Source organism: Canis lupus, chromosome 6 (assembly GCF_003254725.2).
Source record: "Canis lupus dingo isolate Sandy chromosome 6, ASM325472v2, whole genome shotgun sequence".
Classification (NCBI taxonomy): Eukaryota; Metazoa; Chordata; class Mammalia; order Carnivora; family Canidae; genus Canis; species Canis lupus.
Window position 1 is genome coordinate 57,625,774 of NC_064248.1, and position 17,967 is coordinate 57,643,740.

The 17,967-nt window shown below is 37.7% G+C and overlaps 1 protein-coding gene and 1 long non-coding RNA gene across 11 annotated transcripts in view; one reads left to right on the forward strand and one right to left on the reverse strand.

Annotated features, from left to right (window-relative positions):
- The window catches only part of ZNF644 (zinc finger protein 644), a 175,696-nt gene that overhangs the window by 130,404 nt on the left and 27,325 nt on the right, over positions 1-17,967 (forward strand). For 5 of the 9 annotated variants that reach the window (XR_007411505.1, XR_007411503.1, XR_004816889.2 and 2 more), the window contains 2 exons: positions 71-7,980; positions 15,983-16,041. The gene's annotated coding sequence lies outside the window, so the exon portion shown is untranslated. The remainder of the gene's footprint in view (positions 1-70; positions 7,981-15,982; positions 16,042-17,967) is intronic. The other 4 variants (XR_007411507.1, XR_004816891.2, XR_004816893.2 and 1 more) reach the window with 1 other exon arrangement.
- The window catches only part of LOC112640896 (uncharacterized), a 69,163-nt gene that overhangs the window by 46,532 nt on the left and 4,664 nt on the right, over positions 1-17,967 (reverse strand). The gene's annotated exons all lie outside the window — the stretch shown is intronic.

The following is a 17,967-nucleotide window of genomic DNA, read 5'->3' on the forward strand; positions in this document are numbered from 1 at the left end:
TGATGGTTCAAAACCTCTTCAGCTGTAGTCTCTCACCCACAGTATAACTGACCTGTGTTGCTATTCACAGGTCCTCCACCGCCCTATAGCAGGAGAGTCAATGGGTATCTGCAAGCAAGCATTTGGGCCTGGCTGTGCCTGCCCTGGCCCACCTCCTGAGCATAAGTGGGATGTGGACTCTGAGGAGAATTACCAGCATGTTATTCCTGCCACTTCTCATCCATGGTTTCTGGGTTGAGACCAGCTTGCTGTGTTTGCTAACAGATCTTAAAATATATATAACATGGAATATCATCTAACCTTAAAAAGGAGATCCTGCCTGCAACAACATGGATGAACCTGGAAGATACTGTGCCAAGTGAAATAAGCCAGACAAAGAAAAATACCGCATGGTCTTATTACATGCAGAACCTAAAAAAGGTTGGATACATAGATGTAGAAAGTAGAATGATGGTTACAAGTGGGGAAAATGGGGAGAGGGTGGTCAAAGGGTACAAAATTGGAGTCCTATAGGACAAATAAGTCTGGAAAGCTAATGTACAACATGATGACCTTAGCTAGTAATACTGTATTGAATACTGGAAATTTGCTCAGAAAATAGATTTCAGGCGCTCTGACCACAGAGATAACAATATGAGGAGATGGTTACGTTAATTCACTTGACTACTAATCATGTCACTGTATATCAAAACACCAAGTTGTACACTTTAAATATATACAGTTTTTATTAAATAAATGACAAAACCATAACATTGGTTTTAGACTTGAAACTGATTTCAGCAGGACTCAGTAGGAGAATATTTGGCCCTCCTGGTTAACTAGGACTGCTCAATGGCGAATCTGCTGAAAACTCATTCACTAAGATGTCTGGTGGTTAATACCTGCTGTTGGCTTGGACTTTAGCTGGGCTGTTGTCTTAAACATCATCATGTAGCCTCTCCGTATGTTTTGGGCATTCTTCCAAAATGATGGTTGTCACCATTTATCACTCATTCCAAGAATAAGTGTCTCAACAAAGCTGGGTGGAAACCTTTTCTTACTCTGCAGCTTAGTAGTAGCCTGAAAATAATAGCCCACATTATAGGTACCTCAGGCAGCAGAGTGGACTCCATTCACATAGAATTATCATTTGAACTATCTGGTGGCTTTATAGATAAACAAGCTTTACCTATATAACCTGACTCAGAACTCATCCAGTGCTACAACTGCCACACAGATGGTGTTTGTTGAAGTATTTACAGGTAGATATTTTATTTGCTGCTGCAAGGGGTGATAACAGCTGGAGCAAACAATACTTTGATGAAAAAGCTTGGGAGAAAAGACTGGGGAATGCAGTGGCGATACAGGCTTTGGAAAACTCTTGATATGGAAATCTAGAAGACCACACACATGCATAGGACTGTATGCATGCTCAGGAAGACCCAAAAAGACCCTAAGCTATCACCTCCAGCAGAACTTGAGGCTCTGCACAAGCAGAAAATGAAAGCTAATGTAAAGCTATAAACTGCCTGATTGTGTGCCATAGGTATGCCTCAACACACAAAACCCCTTGGGAAAAGCCAGTATTCTGTAGGTTCCAGGCATTTTAGCTAATGCATTTTAGCCAGTATTCTGTAGGTTCCAGGCATTTAGCTAATTCCAGGCAGGTCAGCTAATAATTGCATCTCTCTATGCAATTATTAGCTGACCAGTAAGCCAACCAAGCAGAAACTGCAGTGGCCTCACATAGAAAAGGATATATAGTTTTACAGGATTAGTTCAGAAGAGTCACTAAGCAGACCCTAAGGAGAGAAACCAATTTCCAGACTTGACACATTATAATAGTCAATATTTGACTAGTAATATTTTGACTAGTAATATTACTAGTCATTTACTAGTAATTGACTAGTAATATTTTCTATTTTCTATTGACTATAATATTTTCTATTGACTAGTTTTCTAAAAACAAAAATGAGCCATGCTATGACTCCTCAAAAAAAAAAAAATTCTTTTAACCAATAGAAAGTGTCCAGGAAAAGCCCATTTATTGGACTTTGTAGACAAAAACCTCAAATCAACTATTTTAAATATGTTGAAAGGAAATATTTAGAGGACTAAAGTATCAGAATGATGCCTCACAAATAGAGACACAAAAATAAGTAAACAAATAGAAATTTGAAGTTGGAGAGTACAACAAATTAATACACTTGAATAACTCAACAGATTTGAGCTAGAAGAATCAGATTCAATAGAAATCAGTAATAGAAGGAAAATTGAGAAATTTACAAGTACGTAGAAATAAACACCTTTCTAAATAACCAATGGGTCAAACAAAATTGTAAAGGAAATACAATACTTTGAGATACACAGAAATGAAATCACACTAAAAAAAACTTACAGAATGCAACAAAATCAGTAAGTTGTAAGAAGAAAATATAGAGGGGCACCTAGCTGGCTTGGTTGGTAGGGTGTGTGTGTGTGTGTGTGTGTATACACACACCAAACAGGCATAAGGAGGAGAAAAAATGAAGATAATAGGATAGGTGATAAAAATACAATATAGGAAATGAACATAAACAAAAGTTAGATCTTTGGGACACCTGGGTAACTCAGTGGTTGAACATCTACCTTTGGCTCAGGTCATGATCCCGGAGTCCTGGGATCAAGCCCTGCATTGGACTCCCCATGGGTAGCCTGCTTCTCCTCTGCCTATGTCTCTGCCTCTCTCTCTCTCTCTCTCATGAATAAATAAAATCTTTAAAAAAAAATCTTTGATAAAAGCAAACTGACAAAACTCTAGATCAAGAAATGAAAGAGGATATTACTACTGACTACAGAAATAAAGGATTATGGGGGAATAACTATGGGCAATTATATGCCAACAAATTAGATAACTAGATGAAATAGATAAATTTCTAGAAACACAAACAACCAAAACTGAGTCAAAAGAAAGAGAACGCTTGAATAGACCTACAAAAGAAAAGAGATTGAGTTAGTTTATTTTATTTATTTATTTATTTATTTATTTATTTATTTATTTTTGAGATTGAGTTAGTTTAAAACAACAAAACCTTCTGATACAGAAAAGCCCAGGACTAGACAGCTTCACTGGTGAATTCTTCCAAATATTTAAAGAACTAGCATCAAGCCTCTAAATTTTCCAAAAACTAGAACAGGGAACATGTCAAACTCATTCCATAGCCCATAATACCCTGAAACCAAGACCCAAGAACATAAGAAAACTCTTACAGGGACCCCTGGGTGGCTCAGCGGTTTGGCGCCTGCCTTTGCCCCAGGGCATGATCCTGGAGTCCCCAGATCGACTTCCGCATCAGCTCCCTGCGTGGAGCCTGCTTCTCCTTTTGCATGTGTCTCTGCCTCTCTCCTCTGTGTGTCTCATGAATAAATAAATGAACTCTAAAAAAAAAAAAAAAAGGAAAAAAGAAAAAAAAAATCCACATGCAGAAGAATGGAATTGGACATTTCACACCATATACAAAAATCAAAATGGTTTAAAGACTTAAGTGTAAGGCCTGAAACTATAAAACTATTGGAAGATAGCATAAGTAAAATACTTCTTGTCATTGATCTTGGTTACAAAATACGAAAAACACTGGTAACAAAAGCAAAGATAGGTAAGTGGGATTGCATCTAACTAAAATGCTGCAGAGCAACGGAAACTGAAAAAGTTTCCCACCCTGGAGTGGGAAAAAATATTTGCAAGCCAGGTACCTGATAACAGTTTAATAAGGGTTCAATGAGGAACTCCTACAACTCTATGGGGGGAAATTATTTTTAAATATTTTAAAAATTATTTTTTAAAAATGGAGGGGGGGATTCCTGGGTGGCTCAGCAGTTTAGCACCTGCCCTCGGCTCAGGGCATGATCCTGGAGTCCCGGGATCGAATCCCACATCAGGCTCCTTGCATAGAGCCTGCTTCTCCCTCTGCTTCTCTGTGTGTGTGTGTTTCTCATGAATAAATAAATATTTTTAAAAAAATGGGAAAGGGCCTAAATAGGCATGTCTCAAAGGAAGACACATGAACATATAAATGGCCCAAAGGTACATGAAAAGATGCTCAATATCCCTAATCAGCAGAAATGCAAATCAAACCCACACTGAGAATGGCTGTTATCAAAAAGACAGATAACAAATGTTGGTGAGGATGTGGAGAAAATGGAATCCTTGTATACTATTGGTGGGAATGTAAATTGGTACAACCATTATGGAAAACGGTATGGAGATTCCTTTAAAAATGAAAAATACATCTACCGTATGATTCAGCAACTCATCTTTTGGTTATATATCCAAAGAAAATGAAATCAGTATCACAAAGATACCTGCAATTCACTGCAACATTATTCAGTTGCCATGATATGGAAACATAGGAGTTTCTCAACAGATAAATGGTTTAAAAAAATGTGACACACACACACACACACACGAATATTATTCAACCTTAAAATGAAAAGAGGAAATCCTGCCATTTACAACAACATAGATGAACCTGGAGGATGTTATGCCACGTGAAATAAGCAGACACAGAAAGACATACAGCATGATATCACTCTTCTATGTGAAATCTAAACTATTGAACTAGAAGCAGAGAATAAAATCATGGTTGCCAGAGGGTAGAATAGTGGGGGGAGGGGAGAGAAATGGGGAGATGTCAGTACAAGTTTCAGTTATATAAGATGAATGAGTTCTAAAGTTCTAATGAATAGCTTGGTGACTACAGTCAACAATACTGTATTGTATACTTGAAATTTGCTAATAGAGTAAATCTTAGATGTTCTCACCACACGTGTGTGCACACACACACACAAATGGCAACTGGATAGGATGATGAATATGCTTAATAGTTTGATTGTGATAACAGTGTATCCACATCAAAACATCAAGTTGTACACTTTGAACATACACAATATTTATGTGATGATTATACCTCAGTAAAGCTGAAAAAAATACATCCTTTTGAATGATAAAACATTCAACAAACAAGGAATATAAGAAAACTTCCTCAGTCTGATAAAAGATGTCTATGAAAAATCCATACCTAACATCATACTTAATAGTAAAAGACTGAAAATTTTGGGGACACCCGGGGGGCTCAGCAGTTTAGCGCCTGCCTTCAGCCCAGTGCGTGATCCTGGAGTCCCGGGATCAAGTCCCACATTGGGCTCGCTGCATGGAGCCTGCTTCTCCCTCTGCCTGTGTCCCTCTCTCTCTCTCTCTCTGTGTGTCTCTCATGAATAAATAAAATCTTAAAAAAAAAAAAAAGTCAAAATTTTGCCCTTAAGATCAGAAACAAGACAAGGATGTTTACTTGCTCTCAAAACTTCAACATTATACTAGAGGTTTTAGCCAGAGTAATTAGTGGGTGGGGGGAGGCACTCATATTGGGGGAAAAAGAAGTAAAATGATTTCTATTTGCAGATGGCATGATCTTACACATTTGGAAAACCTTGCACCCTTGACATGCATGCCAAGACCAGAGGGAAAAGAATAGTCTTTTCAACAAATAGTTGTGGGACAATTGGATATTATCATGCAAAAGAATGAATTTGAACAACTGCCTCACACAATATACAAAAAGTAACTCAAAATGGATCAGCAACCAAAACAAGAAATCTTAGAAAAAAAGCACAGGTATTTATCTTCATGACATTGGATTAGGCAATTGTTTCTTAGACATAAAACATAAGCAACAAAAGAAAAAAAAACAGATAAATTGGACTTCAATGAATTAAAAGCTTTTGCATCAAAGGACACTACCAAGAAAGTGAAAAGACAACCTACAGAGTGGGAGAAAATATTTGCAAATCATTTATCTCATAAGGATCTAGTATCTAGACTATATGAAGATTGCTTACACTTCAATAACAACCCAATGGGTAGAAATAGACAAAGAATTTGAATGGACATTTCTCCAAAGAATATTTAAAAACGATCAATAAGTATATAAAAAGATGCTCAACATCAGTCATTAGGGAAATGCAAACCCAAATAACAGTGAGATACCACTTTACGCTCACTAAAATTTATCATTTATCAACCATAAAATGTGTTAATAAGGATGTGGAGAAATTGGAATCTTTATATATAGCTGGTGGGATTGTAAAATGGTATGGCCACTTTAGAAAACAGTTTGGCAGTTCCTCAAAAATGAATTGAAAACCTGTTCACACAAAAATTTACACAATAATTTTCATAGTACCACTTTCCATAATAGCCAAAAAGTAGAAGCAACCCCAATATCTACCAATTGATGAATGGATAAACAAAATGTGGTATATCTGTACAACAAAAGAATACCCATAAGAACAAAGGGAATACTAATACATGCTAAAACGTGGATGTATCTTGAAAACATTATGCTAATAAATGAAGCCAGACATAAAAGGCCAAATATTGTAGGATTCCATGTATGAAATTTCCAAAATAGGCAAATCCATAGAGACGGAAAGTAGATTGGTGGCTCAAGGAACTGAGGGGGTATGCAGAAGGAAGATTTCCAAACTACACATACTACACATCCATCAGAATGGCTAAAATTAAAGACTGGCAATAAATGTTGGCCAAGATATGGAGCAACCAAAACACTCAATACGTTGTCTGTGAGAATATAAAATGATACAACCACTTTGGAAAACAATCTGGCAGTTTCTTATAAAATTAAATGCGTGCTTACCCTGACCCATGACGTATTTATCATAACCATCACATCCCCAGGTACTTATTCAAGAGAAATAAAAACATGTCCACACAAAAGCTTGTACATAAGTATGTATAGCAGTTTTATGCATTATAAACCAAAGCTGGAAATAACACATCTATTAACAGTACTGAATAAACTGGGTTTTATCCAAACACTGGAATACTACTCAGCAATAAAAAAGAATGAACTACTGATACATGCATCAACAAAAGTAAACTTCAAAAACAAACTGAGTGAAAGAAGCCAGATATAAAAAAGAAAAGGTATTATTCCAATTTATATGAAACCATAGAAAAGATAAATCTAATGTATAGTGACAGAAGGCAGATTGGGGGTTGCCTGGGGTAGAGGAAGGGACACTTTGACTTCAAAGGGACACAAGGGAACTTCTTCTGGATGATGAAATTTCTGTATCTTGATTGTGGTAGTGGGTTACATAAATTGGTCAAAATATATAGAAATGCACACTTAAATGGATTTATTTCATTGCATATAAATTATCTCTCAAAAAAAGGGAAGAAATTCACCCAGAATCTAAACCTTCCTTAATTGTTTCTATCCTGATCAAAATTACCATCATTTTTCACCTTGTTTATCACAACAGAGTTCTCACTTTTCTCTATTCTTGCCCCCTTTCAGCCTATTCTCAACATAGCATTCAGGTGGTGCTATGAAAACACAAGCATTTAACACCATTTTTTCTGTTTAAAATCCTCCAATGGCTTACAATCTTACTTTAAGCAAATGTCAAGGGAAACTGATTTACAATAACCCTTTATGTGATTTGTGGGGATGATGTTGGATCATCCCCAATATCTGCCTCCTTTTCCACTCCAGACATTCTGGCCACTTTGTGAATACCCCAGGCACATTTCTATCTCAGACCTATATGCTGCTGTTCCTTTTGCTTTGGATGCTTCTCCCCAGCATTCCTACATGGCTCTCTTTCTCACCTCCTTCAAGTCTTTACTCAAATGTGACCTTTTCTGGAAGGTGTTCCTTGACTATCTTACTTAAAATTCCAAGCCCTTGTCTCTGGGTTTAAAGACATTTTGGCAATTTGGTGATTTGTGGAGATACTTTACAAAGTAAAGAGTAAATAATGTGAAAATAATTGCTTGATTTTTTTTTCCTTCATGAAGGAATAGTTCAGTAGGTTTGCTCAGCATCTGTATGGGGCTCAAGTTCGTGCTAACTCAATTTGTTGACCTGTAAATGCAGGGATGCCTCTAACTCCCTCTTCAGAGCCTTGAACAGTTCTACCACCTTGAAAAGCTCCAAGGTAAAAACAGGTATTTAACAGTGAAGTGGGAATATTGTTGAAAGCTGTTAAAGCTATGAACAGCATGGCCCAATGATAAGAGACCAAGGACTCTCGTGCCTCATAGAGTTGGACGGTTACTTGGAAACAGAAATGGCATAAGTTGATCAGGGACTGCTTTTTGTAAGTGAAGATGTTTCCAACATATACATAACTAAAAAGAACTGTTTGCAACAGAGTCCCTCTCCTTCCTGTCCTTCTGCCCCTCACTCCCCCAAATTTTGGTCAACAACCCATGCTTTTTTTTAATTGTATATTATCAAGATTTTTTAAAAAGTAATCTCTACACCCAACATGGGGCTTGAACCCACAACCCCAAGATCAAGAATTGCACACTCTACTGATTGAGCCAGCCAGGTGCCACATCAGCCCATGCTTTTAAAAAACAAAACAAAATTTCAAAGACTGAATGTGTCTCAGAAAACCTGTATGTTGGAAATATTAGAGAAATCCTTTGTGTTTTATTGTGACAAATAGAGAAAGTGTGAAGGCTAGACTTTCCGTGGAGACTAAGGTTAGGCTTAAGGCCAGCTGAGAAAAAATTTATGCTGTTAAGAGCATATTTAATATGAATGATTTCTAAAGTGTTTACAATTTCTCAGTTTTCTCCCCCTGAATTGCATAAAGTGCTGACTGGTGTTCTCAAGGATAGAAGTTATTCTCAGAAGACAGTATCTCCTTTTTGGGGGGAAAAAGGGCCCAGGATTGCTACAGCAAGAGTTCTGGTTTTGGAGTGAGTTATAGAGTGGAGGTGGTGGGGCTTTCACATAAAGTAACCTGAAAAGGGGAGAGAAGTGGCATGAGAAGAAAGGGGAAGGCAAGGATTCTTGGACCAGGGTAAAAAATGACTTGCTTGGCGTTATGTATATATGTGCCAGGATTAAAATACATGTGGATATATTAAATTTAAAGTGTTTTCTTTCCTAACAACTTGACTTTCCATGTTGCTACTGGACTTTTTACCACTGGTGGGCCTGGAGGTAAGAAGTGATAGGAACTAAAAGAGCCTTGATCATTCCAGCTGGGAAAAAACACAGAGCCCAAAACAGGCCCTGGAGGTCAGGCAAGTGAGGAGAGAGCAACAACTGAGAGCTTCAGGAGTCTGAGGGGAGGGGAAAGAGAGGAGGTCTGAATGTAGTAGACAGAGGGGTCTTAGAGAGTTTTCCTATCTGTTTGAGGTGTAAGTGCCCTTTGCTGCTCGCTCAAAAGAAAAAAAAAGGCTTTCCCTAATGATGCACATTCTTAAGGCATTTGAAATTGGATTGGACCACAGCACGGTGGCCTTAAGATAACATTTAGTGGCAAAATTGAGATTAGGAGTCAGTCTTCCTGCTTCCTTTGTTAGCTGCTAAAGAATTATCCCTTTAGATAATGTAAGAAGTTGGTCCAGCCCCTGCTTCCTGAGAGCTGCTGAGTTTAGGAGGTGAGCAGAGGGTTTATCTCGATTCCTTTATGACTCATGCCTGGGTGCCCTAAGGAGAAAGACTTATCTGTTGCCCTGGGCTCTCTTCCCAAGAGGCTCTGTGAAACATGGGGAACTGAACAGAAACACTTTGCTGCCCCAGGAGGCAGAGTGGGACACACCTGTCCCATGGAATACACAAACTGTAACTCACCATGAGCTCCTTTTACTATTCTTGCCCCCACTCTGGAATCAACTTTTCCTCCAAGGAACTGAATTACTGAAAAGACTATTTTTATCTATGGAATTACCTTGTGACCTTTTTTGAAAATCAAATGACCTTGTTATATACCTACCATTCCATTTGTAGACCCTCTATTCAGTTTAATTTGTCTATGCTTACGACAATACCATACTATCCTTTATTAGTGTAATAGGTCACAAAATCAGATAATTTAAGTCTTCTAGCATTGTTCTTTTTCAGGATTATTTTGGACACTTTATGTCCTTTGCATTTTCATATAACCTTTAGAATCAACAAATCAACTTATATTTTAAGTCTGCTGGCATTATGATTGGGATTATATTGAATCTATAGATCAATTTTGGGAGACTTGACCCTTAAGAGCATGGAGTCGACCAGTTCAGAAATGTGAAATGCCTCCTTATTTATTCAAGTCTTATTTAATTTGTTTTAGCAATGTTTAGTAGTTTTCAATGTAGACAAAGTTCTCACATACATTTTGTTAAATTTATTACTCAGGTATTGAATTTGAGGTTATTTGATGCTATTATAAATGGAATTTTTAAGTATTTCATTTTTTTAAAGATTTTATTTATTCATGAGAGACACAGAGTGAGAGAGAGAGAGAGAGGCAGAGACACAGGCAGAGGGAGAAGCAGGCTCCATGCAGGGAGCCCGACATGGGACTCCATCCCCAGAACCAAGAGTCGCATGCTCTGCGACTGAGCCAGCCAGCTATTCCTCAATGTCCACTGATTTAAATGTTAATTTTACTCCAAAATACCTTTACAGAAACACCAAGAATAATGTTGGACCAAATATCTGGATACTGTTTCCCAGCCAAGTTGACACATATAATCAACCATCATACTTGTTAACACAGTAATCGATTAAATTCATCTGCAAATAGGGATAACAAAGACGTTTATATTCCTTTCTTTCAAATCTTTATGCTTTTCTCCCCCTTGCTGTATTGCCCTGGTAGGAACTCCAGAACTATGTTATCAGAAGTGTGGGCATTGTTGCTTAGAAAATATCTTACTTAGAAAATATTCAACATAGTACCATTTTGTATGAAGTTAGCTTATTTCATCGACACTATACCAGAAAAACTCTTCTGTGTTCTGTTTACCCACAGACTATTTCACTTCTGACAATTCTGATTACCAAATATGTGGGGGGGGGGGGGGATTTTCTTTACACTAAGCAATTCTCTGATTCTTCAGATACCAGCTGGGTGTCCTATAACTTAATTCTGACACTATTTACTATCTGCCCCTACTTCAGATGTCAGTTGTTAAATACAAGGTTATCATCTGTACATCTGACTGACCAGCTATAACCTGAAACTTCCCTCAACCCTCTCCTTAGGTTTGATCATTCACTGGAATCATTCACAGAACTCAAGAAATTTACTAGATTACCAGTTTATTATAAAAGGATACAGCTCAGGATTAGTCAGATGGAAGAGATGCATAAGGAGAGGGTATGGGGGAAGAGCTTCCATGCTCTCTCTGGGTACACCGCCCTCTCAGTACCTCCATGTGTTCACCAACCTGATGAATTCTGTAGAGGTCTCCAATTCCCCTCCACACACACACACATACTCCCACTCTCCCTCCCAATTCCCCATACTTTGGAATTTTTACAGAGACTTCATTATGTAGGCATGATTAGATTGAATGCATTGGCCATTGATGAATGATTTAACCTCCAGACCCTCTTCCCTTCCTGGGCGTGGGGGGATGGGGATAGGTGTGGGAGAATGAAAGTTCCAACCCTCTCACCACATAGTTGTTTTTCTGGCAACTAGTCCTCATCCAGTGGTTGTCTAAGGACTTTCCCAAAATTGCCTCATTAACATAAACTCAGATGTGGTCAAAAGTAGCTGCTTATGAATAACAAAACACACTCATTTCACCTTTATGGTCTGGAGCTATTTGAAGAACTGGGAACAAAATTTAAATATGTAACAAGGGCAGCCCTGGTGGCTCAGCGGTTTGACGCCACCTTCGGCCCAGGGTGTGATCCTGGAGACCTGGGATCGAGTCCCATGTTGGGCTCCCTTCATGGAGCCTGCTTCTCCCTCTGCCGTGTCTCTGCCTCTGTCTCTGTGTCTCTCATGAATAAATAAAATCTTTAAATATATATATATGTAACAAAAGTTGTCCTTATGCTCTTATCACTTAGGAAATTACAAATGTTGCATAAATCTGTGCCAAGAACCATAGGTGAAAACCAAAATATATTTCTTATATCACAATATCATAGTTGCTGTAATTAGTTTGCTGAAAATTTTTAGTATGAATGTGCATTAAATTTTATCAAATGCTTTTTCTGTATATATTGAGATGTTTAAATGTTTTTTCTCATTTATTTTGTTAATGTGCTGAATTACAGTGATTTTAAAGTGACAGACTAACTTTGAATTCTTGGGATAAACTACTTGGTGATGATATGCATCCTTTGTATATATTTCTGAATTTGTTAATATTTTGGTACTGAGTTTTGCATCTATGTTCATAAGGGGTATCTATTTTGCAATTTTATTTCTAATGTCTTTTAAGGTTTGGCATCAGTTATGTTGGTTTCATAAAAGAAATTTGGGAATGATTTCTCCTCTGTTTTAAGATTGATAATCATTATTACTTTTAAGATGTGATGGAACTCCTCGGTGACACCATTTTTGTTGCCGTAATATGAATTCAACTTCCTGGATAGATATAGGGTTATTCAAATTTTCTGTTTTATTGCACATTAGTTTTGATAGGCTTTTTATTTATTTTTTTAAGATTTTATTTATTCATGAGAGGCACAGAGAGAGAGAGGCAAAGAGACAGGCAGAGGGAGAAGCAGGCTCCATGCAGGGAGCCCGATGTGGGACTTGATACTGGGTCTCCAGGATCAGGCCCTGGGCTGAAGGCATTGCTAAACCGCTAAGCCACCTGGGCTGCCCTTGATAAGCTTTTTAAGGAAATTTGTCCATTTCATTTATGTTGTTAAATACAAAAGCTTAATGGTTGTTCATAATACTTCTTTATTATCCTTTTGATATTTATAGGATGTGTGATGATATTCCCTCTTTCATTTGTAATATCTTAAATTTGTGTTTTCTCTTTTTTCTTGGTTGGCTTAAAGTTTCATCAACTTTATTAATTTTTTTTCAAAGAGCCAAATGTTGGCTTTGTTAACTTTCTCTCTTTTCTTTTTCTATTATTGATTTCTGCTTTTGTTATCATTTCCTTTAATATTTCCTAAATAAAACTACTTTCCCTAGATTTAATTTGCTCATCTTTTCCCAGTTTCTTAATAGAGGAACATAGATAATTGATTTAATTTTTTATTAATTTTTTAGTTTTAAATTTTTATTGGAGTTCAATTTGCCAACATATAGCATAACACCCAATGCTCATCCCGCCAACTGCCCCCCTCAGTTCCCGTCACCCAATCACCCCAACCCCCTAGATAATTGATTTTAAACCCTTATTTTCATTATCATTCAGTTCAAAATATTCTCTACTTTTCCTTATGATTTCTTCTTTGACCATGGGTTAGTAGTTATTTAATTTCCAAACATTTGGGGGCTTTTTGAAATATCTTCCATTATCATTGATTTCTAATTTCATTATTTTGTGGTCAGAAAACATATTGTATGAATTGGTCTATTCAAATTTATTGAAACATATTTTATGGCCTAGCATATGGTCTATCTTGGTGAACATTTTATGTGCCCTTGAAAATAATGTATTCTAGGGATCCCTGGGTGGCGCAGCGGTTTGGCGCCTGCCTTTGGCCCAGGGCGCGATCCTGGAGACCTAGGATCGAATCCCACATCAGGCTCCTGGTGCATGGAGCCTGCTTTTCCCTCTGCCTATGTCTCTGCCTCTCTCTCTCTCCCTCTGTGACTATCATAAATAAATTAAAAAAAAAAAAAGAAAATAATGTATTCTATAAAGTGTATTCTGCAGTTGTCGGTATAGTATTTTATAAATGTCACTTATGTCAAGGTGGTTGATTGTGATGTTCAGTTCTGTATTCTTAATGATCTGGGGGTGGTTCTAGTTGTTGGGAAGCATTAAAATATTTAATTATAATTCTAAGTAATCTATTTCCTTATTTCTATCAGTTTTTGCTTATATTTTGATACTGATTTAGATACATATACAGTTATAATTCTAATGTCTTTCTGATTAATTGGCTGGTTTATTATTATGAATTATTACTCATTATCTCTAGCAAGACTCCTTGTATGAAGTCTATTTTGTCTGATACTAATGTAGTAATTCCAATTTTCATATACTTACTGTAGTTTTCATGGTATGTTCATTTTCATCTTTTAATTTCAGTCTATTAGTACCTTTTTATTTGAATTGTGTCTCTGTTCAAGACATCTTATCTGATGTTCTAGTTATCTATTGCTATGCAACAAACTACTCCAAATCTTAGAGGTTTCAAATAACAACCATTTTATCTAAAGATTCTTTGGGTCAAGAGTTCGGGCAAGGCTTGGTTGAGCAGCTCAGCTCCTTTATCTTAGATTATTGACTTGGCTGCATCCACTTGAACAGAGCTAGAAGGTCCATGAAGGTCTCACTCGCTTATCTGGTGCTTTCTTTAAGCTCAGGCTTCCTTTAGTATGATGTTTTCAGAGTTTGAACTTCTTACATGATGGCTAGATTCTTTTTTTTTTTTTAAGATTTTATTTATTTATTCAAGACAGACACAGAGAGAGGGAGAGAGGCAGAGACACAGGCAGAGGGAGAAGCAGGCTCCATGGAGGGAGCCTGACGTGGGACCCAATCTCGGGTCCCCAGGATCATACCCCAGGCTGAAGGCGGCGCCAAACCACTGAGCCGCCCGGGCTGCCCTGATGGCTAGATTCTAAGAAGGAATGTCATCAAAATCGTTTTTCTAAGTTTATGTGTCCTGTTCTCTTCCTTGTTAAGAGAAACTTACTTTTTTTCCCCAGGTAATTTATTTTCAAGCTTATTATCCCTTAGGGGAAGCTGTGCCCTTCTCTATTCCCAGAGGATGGATAAAGACTAGTTTAATAATCCAATCATGATAAGTCTATTTCTTTTGTGCCACTAAGGCCTGTGAACACTACTCTGGAAGAGGCTTGAAGTAAAGTCAGAAAGACTTTTGGGAAGATGTTTGTCAAGTCTTAAAAAGGATACAATAGAGGAATGTCCCCTTCTTCTGATGCTGAGCATTACCAGCATGTGACACGGAACTATAAGGCCATATTGCCACCATGAGGGAAAGACATTGAGAAGCCAACATGCTGACATGGCTGAAGAGAAATATAGAAAAAATCTGGGTCCTTCATGATATTACTGAGATACTAAATCAATCAACTTCGGAACCACAAGATTCCCCTGCCCTGCCATTTTATTGAGATATAACTAACATATAACATTGTATTAGTTTAAGGCATACAACATGATTTGTTATGTTGTTATATTGCACAATTATTGCCACAATATGTTAGGTTAACATCACATAATTTCAAAACGTTTTTCTCTTGTGATGAGAACTTTTAAATTTATTCTCTGAGCAACTTTCAAATATGCAATTAAGAGGACACTTGGGTGGATCCGTGGGCTAAATGTCTGTCATTGGCTCCGGTCATGATCCCAGGGTCCTGAGATCAAGCCCTGTATTGAGTTGCGCTCCCTGCTCAGCAGGGAGTCAGCTTCTTCCTCTCCTTCTGTGGCTCCCTCTGCTTGTCTCTCTTGTTCACTCTCTCACTCTCTTTAAAATAAATAAATAAAATATTTTAAAAACAAATTACAATTAAGTATTTGTTAACTACACATTACATCCCCAGGGTTTATACCTTTTAACCACCTTCGTCTATTTTTCCCACTCCTGACCCCCCCACTTCTGGCAACTGCTAATATGTTCTCTGTTTCTATGAGTTTGTTTTTTTAGAATTCATATACAAGTGAGATGATATAATGTTTGTCTTTCTCTCTCTGCCTTATTTTACTTGGCATAATGCCCTCAAGTTGCATCCACATTGTCACAAATGGAGGGACCATGAGATTTTTGCCCTTCTGTTTTGTGAAATGACTTTAATTTGCAACATAAAGCATTCTGAAAGATAAGAGGCCGAAGTTAAAATAGTGTACCTAGAATTATTAATTTTTTACTATTCTTAATTTTATGATTGGTTAGTGGAGGGAAGATGCTTAGTACATTTAAACCTACAGTACAAGTTATAAAGCACAGCAAACCATATAGTATGGATTTAAATGCATACTTTATAAATCAAATTTAAAAACAAAGAAACAAAATTATCTTTTTCCTCCAAGTGGCATCATTACTGTGGAACTGCTGCTGGCAACAGACCTGACATTGCATAGAGCTGGAGGTAAGAATCAAGTTGTCAGAGAAGATTATCTTGAAGCTAAAGTTATGATGACCAAAATCATATTTTTTGGCATTTCAATCAAATCACAGATTTGGGTTTAAAATCCGTAACTAGTTTGTAAAGATAGAAAATAGAAGAGAAACCTAAAAGAAGCCCCAAATGACTTGATCTTAGTCCAGTGGTCACACTTATCACAATTAGTGCCATGTGTCTTTTTTTTAAGACTGTATTTGAGAGAGAGCACAAGCATGGGTAGGGGCAGAGGGAAAGGGACAAGCAGACTCCCTGCTGAGCAGGGGGCCTGACCTGGGGCTTGGTCCCAGGACCCTGAGATCATGACCTGAGCTGAAGTCAGATGCTTAACCAACTGAGCCACCCAGGCACCCAGTGCTATGTGTCTTAATCACAAACACTTCTATTTATTGACAGTCATATAATTGCAATTGTTTTAATTTTAATAAGGTGTATGAGTTAGTTAAATTCATTCATTCTTTTTAAGAGAGATTTTATTTATTTATGCATGAGAGACAGAGAGAGAGAGAGGCAGAGACACAGGCAGAGGGAGAAGCAGGCTCCATGCAGGAAGCCCAACATGGGACTTGATCCCCGGTCTCCAGGATCCCACCCTGGGCCGAAGGCAGCGCTAAACCACTGAGCTACCAGGGCTGCCCAGATTCATTCATTCTTTTGGCTTTACCGAAGTGTAATTTTTAAGCTACTGTGACCAATGAATGATTTTACTCACTTTTTATCTTGCCTTGCCAAGAATTAAAAGCATCTTTCACCCTCAATCATAATAATTTGTGAAAAAAACAATGTTCAACACCCTATAAATAATTATAGGTTCAAAATATAGGTTCAACACCCTATAATAATTCCTATTATTTTGGAATTTCTAAAAGATTTAATTTTGCCATATAAAATCATATTTATTTAGTTTTGTTCATATTTACCATAGACACATGAAACTTCTTCATGGACTGGCGCAAACCTGCAGACAGGCACATGGACAGGCACTACTGATTTCTCCTAAATCTATTATAGACTGGAAAATGTTTACCTTTATCCTTCTATACTTAAAAGTGGATTTGCCTCTTTATTCAGTGACTATTGTGTCTGTGACATGTAAGACCCTGTGGCAACCGCTCTGGAGAATGCCAAAACATGTAAGACCTAGCCCCTGACCTTAAGCTGCCCATACCTTGGTTGGGCCATAAAAATATGTCACAGAATTAGGCAAATCTTGTTTTCTCTGCACCAAGTGTTTTATATTTAGAAAAATAGAAATGCCAGTGGATTTTTTTTTTTTTGGTCTAGCTTAATTTCTTTCAGGTCTTAACCTCATGTATCTTTACTAATGGGCAGCCAAACAGTTAGCAATGTGGATTTTGATAGCTCTAGGGAATCAGAAAGGTAGTGTTGTAAGAGGCAAAGCTAATCAAAGGCCATAAAGGGACCATTACAGGAGTGTGAAGATTACAGCATCCTGTGAATAGGAGCCCAGCCGAACATGGACTTGTCGCCTCTGGGGTCTGTTCTTTCCAGCTCCTCACTAAGGCTTCTCTCTCTCTCTAGCCCTCTTTGAGTAAATGGCTGAGGATGCACCCTTGTTACTTTTGTGCTCTATGATTTCATCTAGCCCTCAGAACTGTCTTCTAAGAAGGTCTCAGTTTGATCAGGACCATAAGATGATTATGTTCTCACTACAAGTGAATTGTGAACTAAATGTGTCAAGTTGGCAGCCAAGATCAATAACCTTCCTCCTCCTCCTCCTCTTCCTCCTCCTGCCCCTCTTCCCTCCCTCCTCTCCCTCCTCCTCCTCCTCCTCCTCCCTCTCCTTCTCCTCCTTTTTTTAAGGAAGTCCCTTCAGCAGAGGCCATTACCAAACATTCTATCCATAACTCAGCACAGAATCCTCTGGACTGT